Below are 12,851 nucleotides of genomic sequence, written 5' to 3'. Positions count from 1 at the left end.
CTCCATCCAAAATGGGCTGCCACTTCAATCTGTAACCTCAGAGCCAAGGCTTGCCACATCCTATGGTTGTTTCCTGCAGAATTCCTCAGCCCTTCTGGTGTTTGCTGGGCCCTGTGTCTTGTGCATGACTTACAGAGTACGCCGTTCAGGCAAGGATGCCTTGTGTCTCGCTCTCTATTGCGGCACACCCGTACTGTGGACTAGTCTTGTTAGAGAAATATTTTCCTCGCGCTCCAAGGTCTCAAGCCTCCCATGAGACATGTAAACATTTCTACAACCTCCCCTCCGGAGCTCTCTCCCCTCCCTTCTTAGTTATGGAATCAGCGAGCATTACGGTCTCCAGTTACTACTCCCTTGCGGCAGCATGGAACACCAGACTCTGACATCACGGGCGTGGGCTCCTGCCTCACTTGGACCTTTGCTACCATCGACAGAGTTGCCGGGTCAGCAGCTTCTATTTAAGGGGCTTTTGGTCACGGTGTTCATAGAAAGGCGAGTGAGCATTCCACTTGTAAAACAGCATCTGGCGCAACTGGCTCCAGATTAAAGCATTTCAGGGCCCTGCACACCCATGGCATTGGAGGCCTCCTCCATCTTTACTCAATTTGGCCCAGGCGACGCCCCTGTCATGACAGAGGTGCAGCCAGGCCAAACCTGGACCAGTACTGTGACCCCGTGCACCAGATTGCAACACCACTGACTTAAATTTGGCCCAGCCACATTGGTTAACCCAGGCCAGGACACAATTAAACTCTATAAAACAGAAAGTGGTGAAGGTTCAGTACATCTTAGCTTGGGTGAATAGTTAAGGGTCATGTAACTGACTGGCAAGAGCTGCAGTTTAATTTAGACTCCTAAATGCAGACTCCTTTAGAATCCTGTAAATGTTCAGTGCTACGTAAACTGGGAGAGAGGATATAGCAGGTACCCATATGTTCTAGATAGAAAAACACCTCAGAAGGGGTATAAGTTATGACATTGATGGGTCCAGTAATAGGAACAGCTGAAGTACAAAGATCTTATTAATAGTAGGTAGCAATTATAGAACACTTTTTTGAAGATCAGAAAGTCTTGTACAATCAGGATGCTCTCTCTCACTGGGGTATTAAGTATAGTTTCTTCCCAGGGGGATCTGTCCTTATGGCCATGACAATGCCCCTTACTCTTGCAAGAGGCCTGAGGCAGTGACTCTTTAGGCTTAGCAGTTTTGGACTCTGCTTCAGAGCGTGTGCTCAGAGGTCATCGTACAGAGGGGTCTCCCCAGCCTGGATCGGATACGGCTTTTTCCATGAAGTGTTTCCACAGGCGAAACTCTTGTCCCTCATAGGTTTGGGGAGAGAAGGAGTAACAAATGCTGCACTTGGCAGTAATGGGCACCTCCTCAAGGCAGTGCTGGCATTAGTTGCTGATGGAAAAGGAGCACGGGCAGGACAGACAGTCTTTGAACTCCAGGATTCTGGGCCTAGTCCTTCTCCATGGGGAGAAGCTCCCTAAGGGGGGGGGGGGGGAGGGAGACTCAAACAAACTAGACTATAAAAACACTGAAACTACTCAAACATGAAAAATGGTAAAACTACATAGAAATATATTTGCCGATTCTGAAGATTGAAGAAGAAAGTAGTTTCCTCCCATTTACTTGTGGCTAAAGTGAGGCACAGAGTGGTTAAAAACCTCAATCCTTCAAGGCCCAGGTTGCTCACCATCTCCCTGGCAACGCTTGGTATGTTGCAGGATTAGTGCCTTAGTGAATCCGTAATAGAACTTGGAACGGAACCCAGGAACAGTCTTGTTGCCAAGACCTTGCTCTGACCAATAGACATGGCTTTCAACAGATCATTGAAAGCCAACTTTTTGAAGAGCTGTCTACTGGGCTACTATCCATCTTTTAAAAAGGCAGAAGGCATTGCCTGACTGGGCCTCATTTTCCTATATATAAAACAAGGCTAACAGCACTTCCCTACTTCCCATGTGTCGTGGGGATAAAAACATTAGAGATGGTGAGGTGACCACATGCTATGACTACTCAGAGACTAATCCACTACACAGATGATTTTTTTGAACATTTATTTTGTTTTAGATTTAAACATTTCCTTGCAGCACTGTGTTATGCTGGAGAACCTGAAGGTAAAATAGACAAAAAGCAAATACCTACTCTGTTTTAAAAGGACACTATTAGGTTTAAAAAAAAATCCTTACCAATATTACAAAAATCCTTCGATTACTGAAAACAAAATAATGTTTAAAATTCAACTTACTTTCCCACAATTTATGCTTTCCCCAGCACCCTGCAGTCCCCTTAGTTCAGGCAATAAACATATTGACTTGTCAGTTTCATTCACTTCTTGTCTATTTCTCCTTCAGGGTTTTTCCTATGGTAACTATTTCCCCTGTAGCACTGTGTTGTGTTAAGTTTAAATCTAAACCGAAATGACTATTAGAAAAATAAAAGCACTTTTAGTAATAGATTTTGTACAACTTTTTGGTGTAGTTTAAGTGTTGTGGGGTTTTTTGCACGTAAAGTTTTGGGCACAAAATACTTGAATGACCCACTTTTTTTCCAGCTGATTAACAACATACTTTGTTCAGAGGCAAAGGACTCAAACCTACAACTCATATTGACATCAATGGTCCTTAATGATTCAAGAATCCCCATTGAAGTTAATGGGGCTTATCTGGAGGCACTGAGGTCAATAGTACTATTCTTCGGAGTAAGAGTTTGCTTAGGGTGGGGTTTTCAGATGATTCTAAGGGATTTATGATTTCAATGGAAATTGAGTACTTAACTCCCTTAGGTTCTTCTCAAATTCCCAGGCTCAGTGTTGCAGGAGGCCAGTCTACCCAGTCTGGACAGATATAATAAGTAGAGATACATACATTACAGGGTTTCTTCTCCTCTTTTAAATCTGCAGTTAAGATTCTCTCATTTGGCAACACATAGTGCTGCCACGGACATCACAATATTGACCTGGACAGCAGGGGGCAGTGATTTTCCCCCACCCCATCCCATGAGAATTGAAATTTTTTGACTCAAGATATGCATAGAAGAACTTCCTGCTGAGTAACTCAGTCCAGTTCTAACAGGCTCGGTGAATGGGGAAGCAAGGGGGTATATCAAGCAAAGGAAGTTTTCAGGTGAATAGCAAGAAGAGAGATTACTCAATGGCAACACCCAGTAGGCAGGCGAGCAGTCACTCAGTGGCGGTGGTGGAATCCCCACTTGGAGCAATCACACATTGGTTGTGGATTAGACGAGAGCTCTGATCCTGGCCTGCAAAGACTGATGCACGTGCTTACCTTACCTAAGTAATGCCACTGACTTCAATACAGCTACTTTGCATGAGTGAAGTTATGCACAGGCATCAGTCTTTGCAGGATTTGGGTCAAGCAAATGGGTGGTTTCCATCCCTAAGCTTGAATGGCTCCATTTTATGAGTTCAGCAGGTAGATATCCCTCTGACAGAGCCTTCTCAATGGCAGGGGGTGCTGGGTTTAACACTTGGCTGCAGACACTGCAAGATACACACACACGTTCATCCCTAGACCAGTTCAGGGACTTCAGTGGAGTTACACTAGGGATGAATTTAGCGCAGTGAATCTAGACTCAGACCATGGAGTTGAGCTGGTTGAGCTTTTTGGAGCATATACCCAAGTGCATAACTCCCATTAATATTTCTGGGGGGAGGACGTGGTAAACACATGCAGAGTTGACTGAAAGTAACACTTATATTTATTATTATTCAATCTTCCTTCTTTGGTGTAAACTAAAGTTGGATCTGACCCAGACCTGAACCCTCTGGAGAGGGTGTGTGTGTGTGTGTTAGGGACAAGAGTTCAGGTCTGGATCCGATCTCCACATCTTGGGCCCATTTCTAGTGAAAACTAGCTCACTATACCAGTTTTCACTATGGATTCGCCTTTGACCTAGTCAGCTTTCTGTTGCTCCCATCCTGCTCTTATCATGTGATAGTCTTCTGCAGGGGAAAGCCATGCAATGAGGAAACACTTCGGTCTTTATGAGCCCCTGCTAAACACACAGATGTTGTAACATGGAAAAACACAAGTACTTGAATTCTTGCCCTTTCTTTAGGGGAAAGAAAAGGGCCTTGACGAAGAAGACTGAGAAGCCCTCTAAAGAACAGCTTCCATTTCAACAAACAGAGTAAAGATCCGGTTAGTTAAAAAGGGCCTTTTCTCTGACAAATAGGCAAGAATTCAAAGCCTTGAGTTTTCCAGCTTGCAACATTGACATTTTCCTGGCAGAAAGACAAAAATATGAAATAAGCCTCTTAGAAGGTCACAAACCCCCAAGTAATAAAAGAAGCAGCTTAAGCTAAAATTTAGCTCATTCAGTGAAATAACCTAATTAAAAAACCACCACCACCAGGCAAGACTGAAGGAGCCTAAGACACCCCTAACCCCTCACCTTCTGGTCAGACAATTCCCAAGCTACTTTAGTGGAAAAGCAGACAGTCAAATGCTAGTGGTCTTAGGACCAGCAGCAACATCCTGCCTCACAGTGAGAAATGCAAAGCAGGACACAGAGAGATCATGAGCAAGCACACACAAGTATGGGGTCAGGATAACTGTCTGCAATTATTTCAAGGGTTTAAACAGACAGGATGGAGAGGGATTATGTAGGGTCTGGTCCAAGTCTACTGGAGTCTTTCCATTGACTTGATGGGTTTGGATCAGGCTCCTAGAGTAGTATGCACAAAGATAATAACTAGGAGCAAAGGCATGAGAGCTAAAAAGAAAAACAAACTGAATATTAGGAAAAATCTTCCCTCCAGTAAGCGCTGCTAGGGAGATTGGAATAACCTCATAACTGGGAGGTCCCAAAAGACCAGGCACTTAAAACTAGACTGCACAAACCACCAGAGAATGCAGGAATCACCACGCACTGGTCCCCAGGGAACGGGTCACTTTCACTAACTGGTTTAGCAATCAGGAGACCGAGCACAGAATTGGAGTTTACATGGGTCTTTAGAAACAAACACAAACGTGTGTAACAGTAATGCCCAGGAAAAAAAGGTACACAGTAGCTTCTGCACCCAAACTCATAGGCAACAGTTACCAGCTTCCCCTCCCAACCCTAGTTTGAAATTTGATAGAGGATCGGATCCTCAGCTGTTGGAATTCAGTGTAGATCCAAAGTCAATGCAGTTACACCACATTACGCCAGCTGAGAATCTAGCCCAGGGAGCCTACAGAGGATATAGGCAAGTCAATCACGACAAGTTAGGTCCAGCAATGTGCCAACCAAACCTTCATTTTGTCAGCGAAACAAGGCTGTTTTGGACTGCCCCATTGCCCTGGGTGTGACTTGAGCCCCTAGGAATTTTAGCCTTGTGAAAGCATTCCCTTGTGGCTCCATGTACAGAATAATAATTCCAGATTGGCATTTAACAGTCACATAAAGATAAACCCTCTGCTGGTTACTAATTCAGCCTGTGTACAGAAAGAGGGGTAAGAAAATTGGTGATTGAAACTCACTTAAAGATACAGCTAACGAAATTAGATCAACTCTGGGAGCTATTTAATTCTAACCTGCAACATGTGTCTGTACAGTGTGTGTGTGTGTGTGTGTGTGTGTGTCTCTAACCCAGTATGATATGGCCACTTTGACCTCACAGGACAGCAGGAAATAATGAAAATAGCTGAGTGCAGAGACAACGGAGCCTGCTCTCATAAAACATCCCTAAGGAGACAGCATCCTATAATTCACAGTTAGCACTTGCCTTTAGGCGCATGTCCCTTATTTAATAAAGCACTCTATAGTATTCACCAGCAATGTGCCCCAAATGCTGCAGGGACAGTCCTGCAAGCTGGATTGGTTAGGACCATTAATAATTATCTTTGCACTTTTGTAGTAGTATCTTGCATACAATCCTCTTAAGGTGCTTCCCTTACCAATAAGGTCTCACAATACTGCCGTGAGGTATGCAAATACTATTGTCCCCTTTTTATAATTCGGAAAACAGACACCGAGAGTAAGTGACCTGAACAAGCTCAGAGAGCAACCCCCCTGTAAATGGGCTAGAACTCTTGTTTGACTCCAAGGCCTGAAAAATGAAATAAAAGCAAAATTGCATTTAAACCTAGTTCAAGTGAGAAAGAGAGAGAGAAGAGTAAAGAAATTACATAGCCCAATTAAAATTTTTCCATCATGTTGCCAGCTTCTGTTACACAAGAAGGGCAAGTGTAGGTCTTGTTTAGGAGAGGAAAAACCTGAGCTGGGAAGCACAAAGCATTTTACAGCACAATGTTGGGACATTATAACAGCTCATGGACAGTAGAGAGGCTTGGAGGGGAACTCCCAAGAAGGTGGACTGTGTTTTTGGAACAAAGTTGTCAAATGCCTACCCATTCCAGCTTGTGTGTTATATTTACTTCTGCATCACTAGATGCTTATAAAGCCCCCTCATCGTATGTCTTCACTTGGCAATCACATCCTCCAGTCCTCATCTTTTTTTTTTTTTTTTTTTTTTTTTTAAAAACAAGCACTGGATGAAAAAAAAAAAAAAAATCACCCAGGGAAGGATTTAACTGCAAATGAAGCATAATTAAAAGGAAGACAGAGGAGTCTGAAGGGTAGCGTGATGCATCTTTACACTTCTGTCATGCTTCTCCCTGCCTATATTGCTTTATCCACTCATGCTACAGTATGTTTTTCAATTTCAGCTGCTTTTATGCAACGTCTCAGCTTGTCAGCAAAGATAGTTGTTATCCGAGCTCCTTTTCATGTTTCTCTGCTTCTACAACAAGCTTTTTGTTTCATCTGAGATTCTTCCCTTCGCCTTCTTCAGCTTTTCAATTTCAGCTAAGAAGGCGGTGGCGAAGGGAAGACTCTCGAATGAAATGAAAAGCTTGTTGGAGGAGAAGCGGAGAGACATGAAAAAGAGCTTGGATAACAACCTCGAGTACTCCACTCTGTGCAAGCTTATATGGCTAAAACTGAAGGACGACTTTGAGAACTTTTGGAAAGAAAAGCTCCTCAAAACAGCTGAATCACTCAAGAGCCTCAGAACATGCAAGTGGGAATTGACACAATATAGATTGAGCGTAACAGCATTGAAGAACGAGGATGGAGAGACAGTAATCGACAGAGCAGTGATGGAGGAGGTCTGCAAGGACTTCTATATAGAACTGTTCAAATCAAGAATCAATGTCCCTTTCCCAGCACTTCAAGAGAGTCAGAAGAACGCATCCCCCCCAATAATAGTCAGCGAAGTCCGAAGCGCACTACATCAGATGAAGAAGGGAAAAGCTCCAGGCAAAGATGGAATAACGTCAGAAATGATTTCTGCAGGAGGTGAAAAAAAACTTTAGAAGGCCCTCGCTTTAAGATTTAGTCGATATCTTGAAGAAGGAAAAATACCATCAAGCTGGAAGGAGTCAAATACCATCTTGCTGAACAACAAGGGCAATCTAGAAAATCTTAAGAACTACCGCCCTATATGCCTGCTCTCTCACATCTACAAGCTCTTTACAAAAGGTGATAACGAACTGACTCTTGCTGAATCTGGATGAACAACAGCTGAGAGAGCAGGCAGGTTTTCGAAGAAATTTCAGCACGATCGACCATATATTTACCCTTAGCCAGCTCCTAGAAAGAGCGAGGGAATACAAACTCCCGCTGTGCACTGCACTGAAAAGGTCTTTGATAGTGTCGAGTTTAACGCAATATTAAAGGTGCTCGCAGAGCAGGGCATTAACATGCAGTACATCAGTTTGTTGAAGGAAGCAAACACTGGATGTACAACAGACATTACTCTCCTCGAAACTCTCCTCTGCATCCCAATCGAGAAAGGCGTAAAGCAAGGAAATAAGATTTCACTGAAACTATTTACTGCCTGCCTCAAAATTGTTATGAGAAAGATCAATTGGAGGAGTGGTGTCAACATAAACGGAGAATGATTATCCCATCTCAGATTCATGGACCACATCGTACTAATTGCTGAAAGCACCAACCAACTGCAGAGCATGCTATGAAGACTCAACAAGAAAAGCAGTCAGGTCGGCCTGAAAATGAACTGCTGCAAAACAAAATACATGCAATCAGATGTCTTATGAAAAGCCTGAATAACGGTAACAGGAGAAGAAACTGAAGAAGAGGAACAGTACATATATTTGGGCCAAGAATTTAATATGCACCAAGACCTGAACGGAGAACTCTCACGAAGGATTTGGGCAGGATGGTGTGCGTTTAATTCCATCAAGGACGTCCTCAAAGGAAAAATCAACAAGACCACACATACAAATATCTTCAATTCAACAGTGCTGCCAGCCATGCTGTATGGCAGTGAAACATGGGCACTGATGAAGAGAGAAGAATCATGGCTGTTGGTAGCTGAAAGGGCAATGGAACGAGCTATGTTGGGAATTTCCCTTCTGGATCACATCCCAAATGAAATGATCAGAGAACTCAGCGGTGTGAAAGATATGGTCATGGAAAGCAGACATAACAAGATGTGATGGACGGGCCACACAGCACGGCTCATGGACAATAGGTGGACTGCAATCATTGCTGAGTGATACCTGTGAGAACAGAAAAGACCACCCGGTCGGCCTCCAAGAAGATGGGAAGATGACATTGTTAAATGTTTTGGACGAACGTGGAGAAGAAAGGCAAGAGTGCGAGAAGAATGGTGGACGTGTTGTGGTCAGTGCAGTCTTAATGACAGCTGAAGACCGATCGATCCAGGTGCTACAGTATGTACCTAGCATACGAGCAGCTGTCTAAGGATTTGTGTTGTTCTGTGATACTAGAACCTGATCAAAAGCCCAGATAATTCAATGAAAAAGACACCTTTTAACCTTAAGAGCCTGCTGCAAAGCCCTTTAAGGAACAGTGTCAAAGGAAGCAGGTAAGAGACACCCTTTGTTCTCTCAAGGGGGAAGGCGAGGGTCACATGCAGTTTCAAACAAGAATGTCCTTTTCTTCCCAACTAGCTGGCCTCAGGGGTGAATGGTGAGTTTTCTAATGCTGGATGAATAGAGGGAAAGATAGAGAGGCTGCTGCAGTTTTACCTTTGAGGCAGTAGGTCAGCAGTGGCACGAGGATTCTAAAGCCAAGTGGGATTCCCAGAATGCAGTTCCAGGGTACGGCCGAAATAAATTCCAGATGTGAAGAGATGTGTGGAGAAGAGCTAGTCAAAAAATGCTTATTCAAAAAGTCTTCTTTCGGGGGGCGGGAGGGGGTGTGAAAAATGGCTTTTTGATTCAACAGAATGTTCTGTGAGGAAAAACTTCCATTTGTTGACAACAGAAAAAAAGTTGATTCTTTGGAACTTTTCGGTGCTTTTGATGAAAACCCAAATAAGTTACATGAAAGTGTAAAAAAAAAAAAAGATTTGCTTGCAGCAGAAAAAAATTCCAAGAAAACAAATACATGTTCTGACCAGCCCTAGTGTGGAGCAGCTGTTATTGTGATGTAAGACTGCAGGGCATGGCTGAAGAGAGCAAAGGTCACTTGTCACTTTAAAAGGCAGGGTTCTGGACAAAGGAGGCAAATCAGACAGTGGCAGGCTACAGTTAACAGCAGGATCTGGTTTTTATCTGATGTAATACTGGAGTAAAAATAATTAATTAGTTAAATAAAAGCTCACATTGTTTGCAGGTTCAGGGCATAAATATGTATTGTGGTGTTTTTTGCAATAGAGCACTCACACGTGCTCAAAGTTAAGCATGAGTGATTGACTACTAATATGCTTAAAGTTAAGCACATACATGTTTTCAGGATTGAGGCCTTAAAGCAAAATTTATAGCCTTCCTTTAAACACTTTAGGCACTGCTTTTCTTCACTAAAAGGTAACCGTAACTCCTTCATGTGCAACTGAATTCTCAGTAAAATAATTTTGATCCCAAAAAATTGGGGATTTTTGAAGATTTAAAAAAGCTCCTTTTAAAGATACTGGTGGCTTCCCCTCCCCTCCCTCTTATATTTTTGCCTGGCTGTAATTAAAAAATGACAGTTGCCACAAATGCCAAACTTCACATACCCAAAGTCCCAGAACATCTTGAGCACTACCATAAAAAAAGTTAGCATCACAGGCTGAAGTTAAGGTTTTGGGTTGTCTGTGCACTTATGAGGAATTGGACGTGTGCTTTGGGACTGGTTCATGATACTGGAACTTGGGAGTCTGCGGGGGTGTTTATACATGGGATTTGTGGTTGGTCTGGATGATTATGTCTTAATGGTTTATAGATTTAGATCCCAAGGCCAGAAGGGACCACTGTGATGATCTAATCTGGCCTTCTGTATAACACAGGACATAGAATGACCCCAAAATAATTCCTAAAGCAGATCTTTTAGAAAAACATCCAATCTTGTTTTAAAAATTGCCAGTGATGGAGAATCCACCACGACTCTTGGTGAAGTGTTCCAGTGGTTAATTACACCTTATTTCCAGTCTGAATTTGTCTAGCTTCAACTTTCAGCCATTGCATCATTTTATATCTTTCTCTGCTAGATTGAAGAGATTATTAAATATTTGTTCCTCATGTTGGTACTTTTCAGTCACCTTTTAACCTTCTCTTTGTTAAACTAGATTGAGCTCCTTGAGTCTATCGCTGTAAGGCAGGTTTTCTAATCCTTTAATCATTCTTGTGGTTCTTCTTTGAACCCTCTCCAATTTATCAACAATCTTCTTGAACTGTGGACAGCAAAAGTATTCCAGCTGAGGCTGCACCAGTGCTAAATATGGAGGTGGAAGAATCTCTCTATTTCTACTCAAATTTTTCCCTGTTTATGCATCCCAGGATTGCATTACCCCTTTTGGCCACACTGTTGCACTTAGACCTCATGTTCAGCGGATTATTCCACCATGACTCCCAAGTCTTTTTCACAGTCCCAGGATAAGTATGGCCTGCATTTTTTGTTCCTAGAGGTGTACTCTTACATTTAGCTGTATTAAAACATGTATTGATTGCTCAGACCCAGCTAACCAAGAGATCCAGATTGCTCTGTATCAGTGATCGGTCCACTTCATTACTTACCATCCCCCAATTTTTGTCTTATCTGCAAATGTTATCAGTGATGATTTTATGTTCTCTTCCAAGTCACTGATAAGTATGTTAAATAGTACAGGGCCAAGAATTAGTCCCTGTGGAATCCCACTAGTAACAGACCTGCTCAACGATGTTTCCCCATTTACAGTAACATTTTGAGATCTATTAGCCAACTTTTAATCCATTTAATGTGTGCTACACGTTGGTTTTATATTGCTCTAGGTTTTTTTTTAAATCAAAATATCATGCAATACCAAGTAAAACACCTTACAGAAGTCTAAGTATATTACATCAACACTATTATCTTTATCAACCCAACTTGTAATCTCATTAAAAAAAATATGTCAAGTTAGTTTGACAGGATCTATTTTCCAGAACCCATGTTGACTGGCATTAATTATATTATCTTCCTTTAATTCTTCATTAATCGAGTTCCATATCAGCCACTCCATTATCTTGCCCGGGACCAATGTTGGACTGACAGGCCTATAATTATCTGGGTCATCCCATTTACCCTTTTTAAAAATTGGCACAGTACTAGCTTTCTTTCAGTCTTCTGGAATTTCCGTAGTGTGCCAAGACTTATTGAAAATCAACATTAACAGTTCAATGACCTCTTCAGCCAGCTCTTTTCAGACTCTTGGATGCACGTTATCTGGACCTGCTGATTTAAAAATGTCTGTCTTTAATAGCCGCTATTTAATATCATCCTGAGATATTAGTGAACTGGAAAGAATGTTATTCTCACCAGATGAAATGACTACATCGTCTTTCCCCCTTCCCCCCAAATACATATAGCAATATTTATTGAAGGATTCACACTTTTCTGCATTACTATTGATAACTCCACGATTTCCATCTATTAATTGACCAATACTATTTTCAGGCTGATTTAGTTGCTTTTTAGTGATTGCATTGAAATGCTGGAGGGGTGGCAAGAGTGAATTTCCTTCACATGTGCTTCACTATAGTTTGTGTGACACAATTTATATCGTCCAAGTACAAGTATACACGCATACATATGCATTAATATTGGATATTGTATGTTGAAAATAAAACCATCTTAAGAGTTTGATTTCTGACAGTGAACACTTTCCCTTAGAGCTTCTAGTCAACCTATTTTCCCTTTTAAAAAACAAGTATGTTGCAATTTTAGCAAATTCAGTTTATTTTTCTTGCATGAACAAAAACAGAAGCACAAGTGATCTATCCTCAGTTACAAGCACCACCACACAGGCATCTGACTGGTTAGTTAAAAGGTGGACTTAAATGTAACCCATCACAGAAACAATTCCCTCATATGATAGGATGCAGTTGGTACCCGAGTTCTTTAATTATTGGAGGATAAAGTCTTCTGCAGTGGATATTTATTTTAAAATTTCAGTCCTCACTCAGGTATCCACTTACTATTATTACACCATACACGTCTTAGGCAGGACATCACTTTAGGGAATCAATTTAACCCCAAATGATATTTCATAGCAATGACGGCTTAACAAAGGGCACTATCATTCTGCTTAATGTGGATGGCTTCAGATGACTCGGATGCATCTCAGTCTACGTTCATATTTCAGGTCCCCTCACTTGCCAGGGCAAGTTTCACACTCAGATACACCTGAGGCAAGAGGCTTTTCCAAGCATTGCTTATAGCAGGTGATCAGGAATTACTGGGGGCCATGGAAAGGGAAAGATTGCCCTATTTATGTGCCACATCAGTTGTTGTACAAATCATTTTGCAAATAGTAAATTCTCTTCATTGTGATGCCCTGGTGGGCAATTAAACATAGTGCATCCCCCCATATAAACTTCCCTGGTAATGCATAGGTTTTTATGAACCTGCA

The 12,851-nt window shown here is 42.0% G+C and overlaps 1 protein-coding gene across 3 annotated transcripts in view; it reads right to left on the bottom strand.

The window, feature by feature from the left end:
• The window catches only part of MRAS (muscle RAS oncogene homolog), a 60,030-nt gene that overhangs the window by 17,269 nt on the left and 29,910 nt on the right, over positions 1-12,851 (bottom strand). The window lies entirely within an intron of this gene.

The sequence above is a fragment of the Lepidochelys kempii genome, chromosome 11, assembly GCF_965140285.1.
Source record: "Lepidochelys kempii isolate rLepKem1 chromosome 11, rLepKem1.hap1, whole genome shotgun sequence".
Lineage (NCBI taxonomy): Eukaryota > Metazoa > Chordata > Testudines > Cheloniidae > Lepidochelys > Lepidochelys kempii.
Note: the sequence above shows the minus strand (reverse complement) of the source record. Positions and strands in the feature narration are given on the sequence as shown.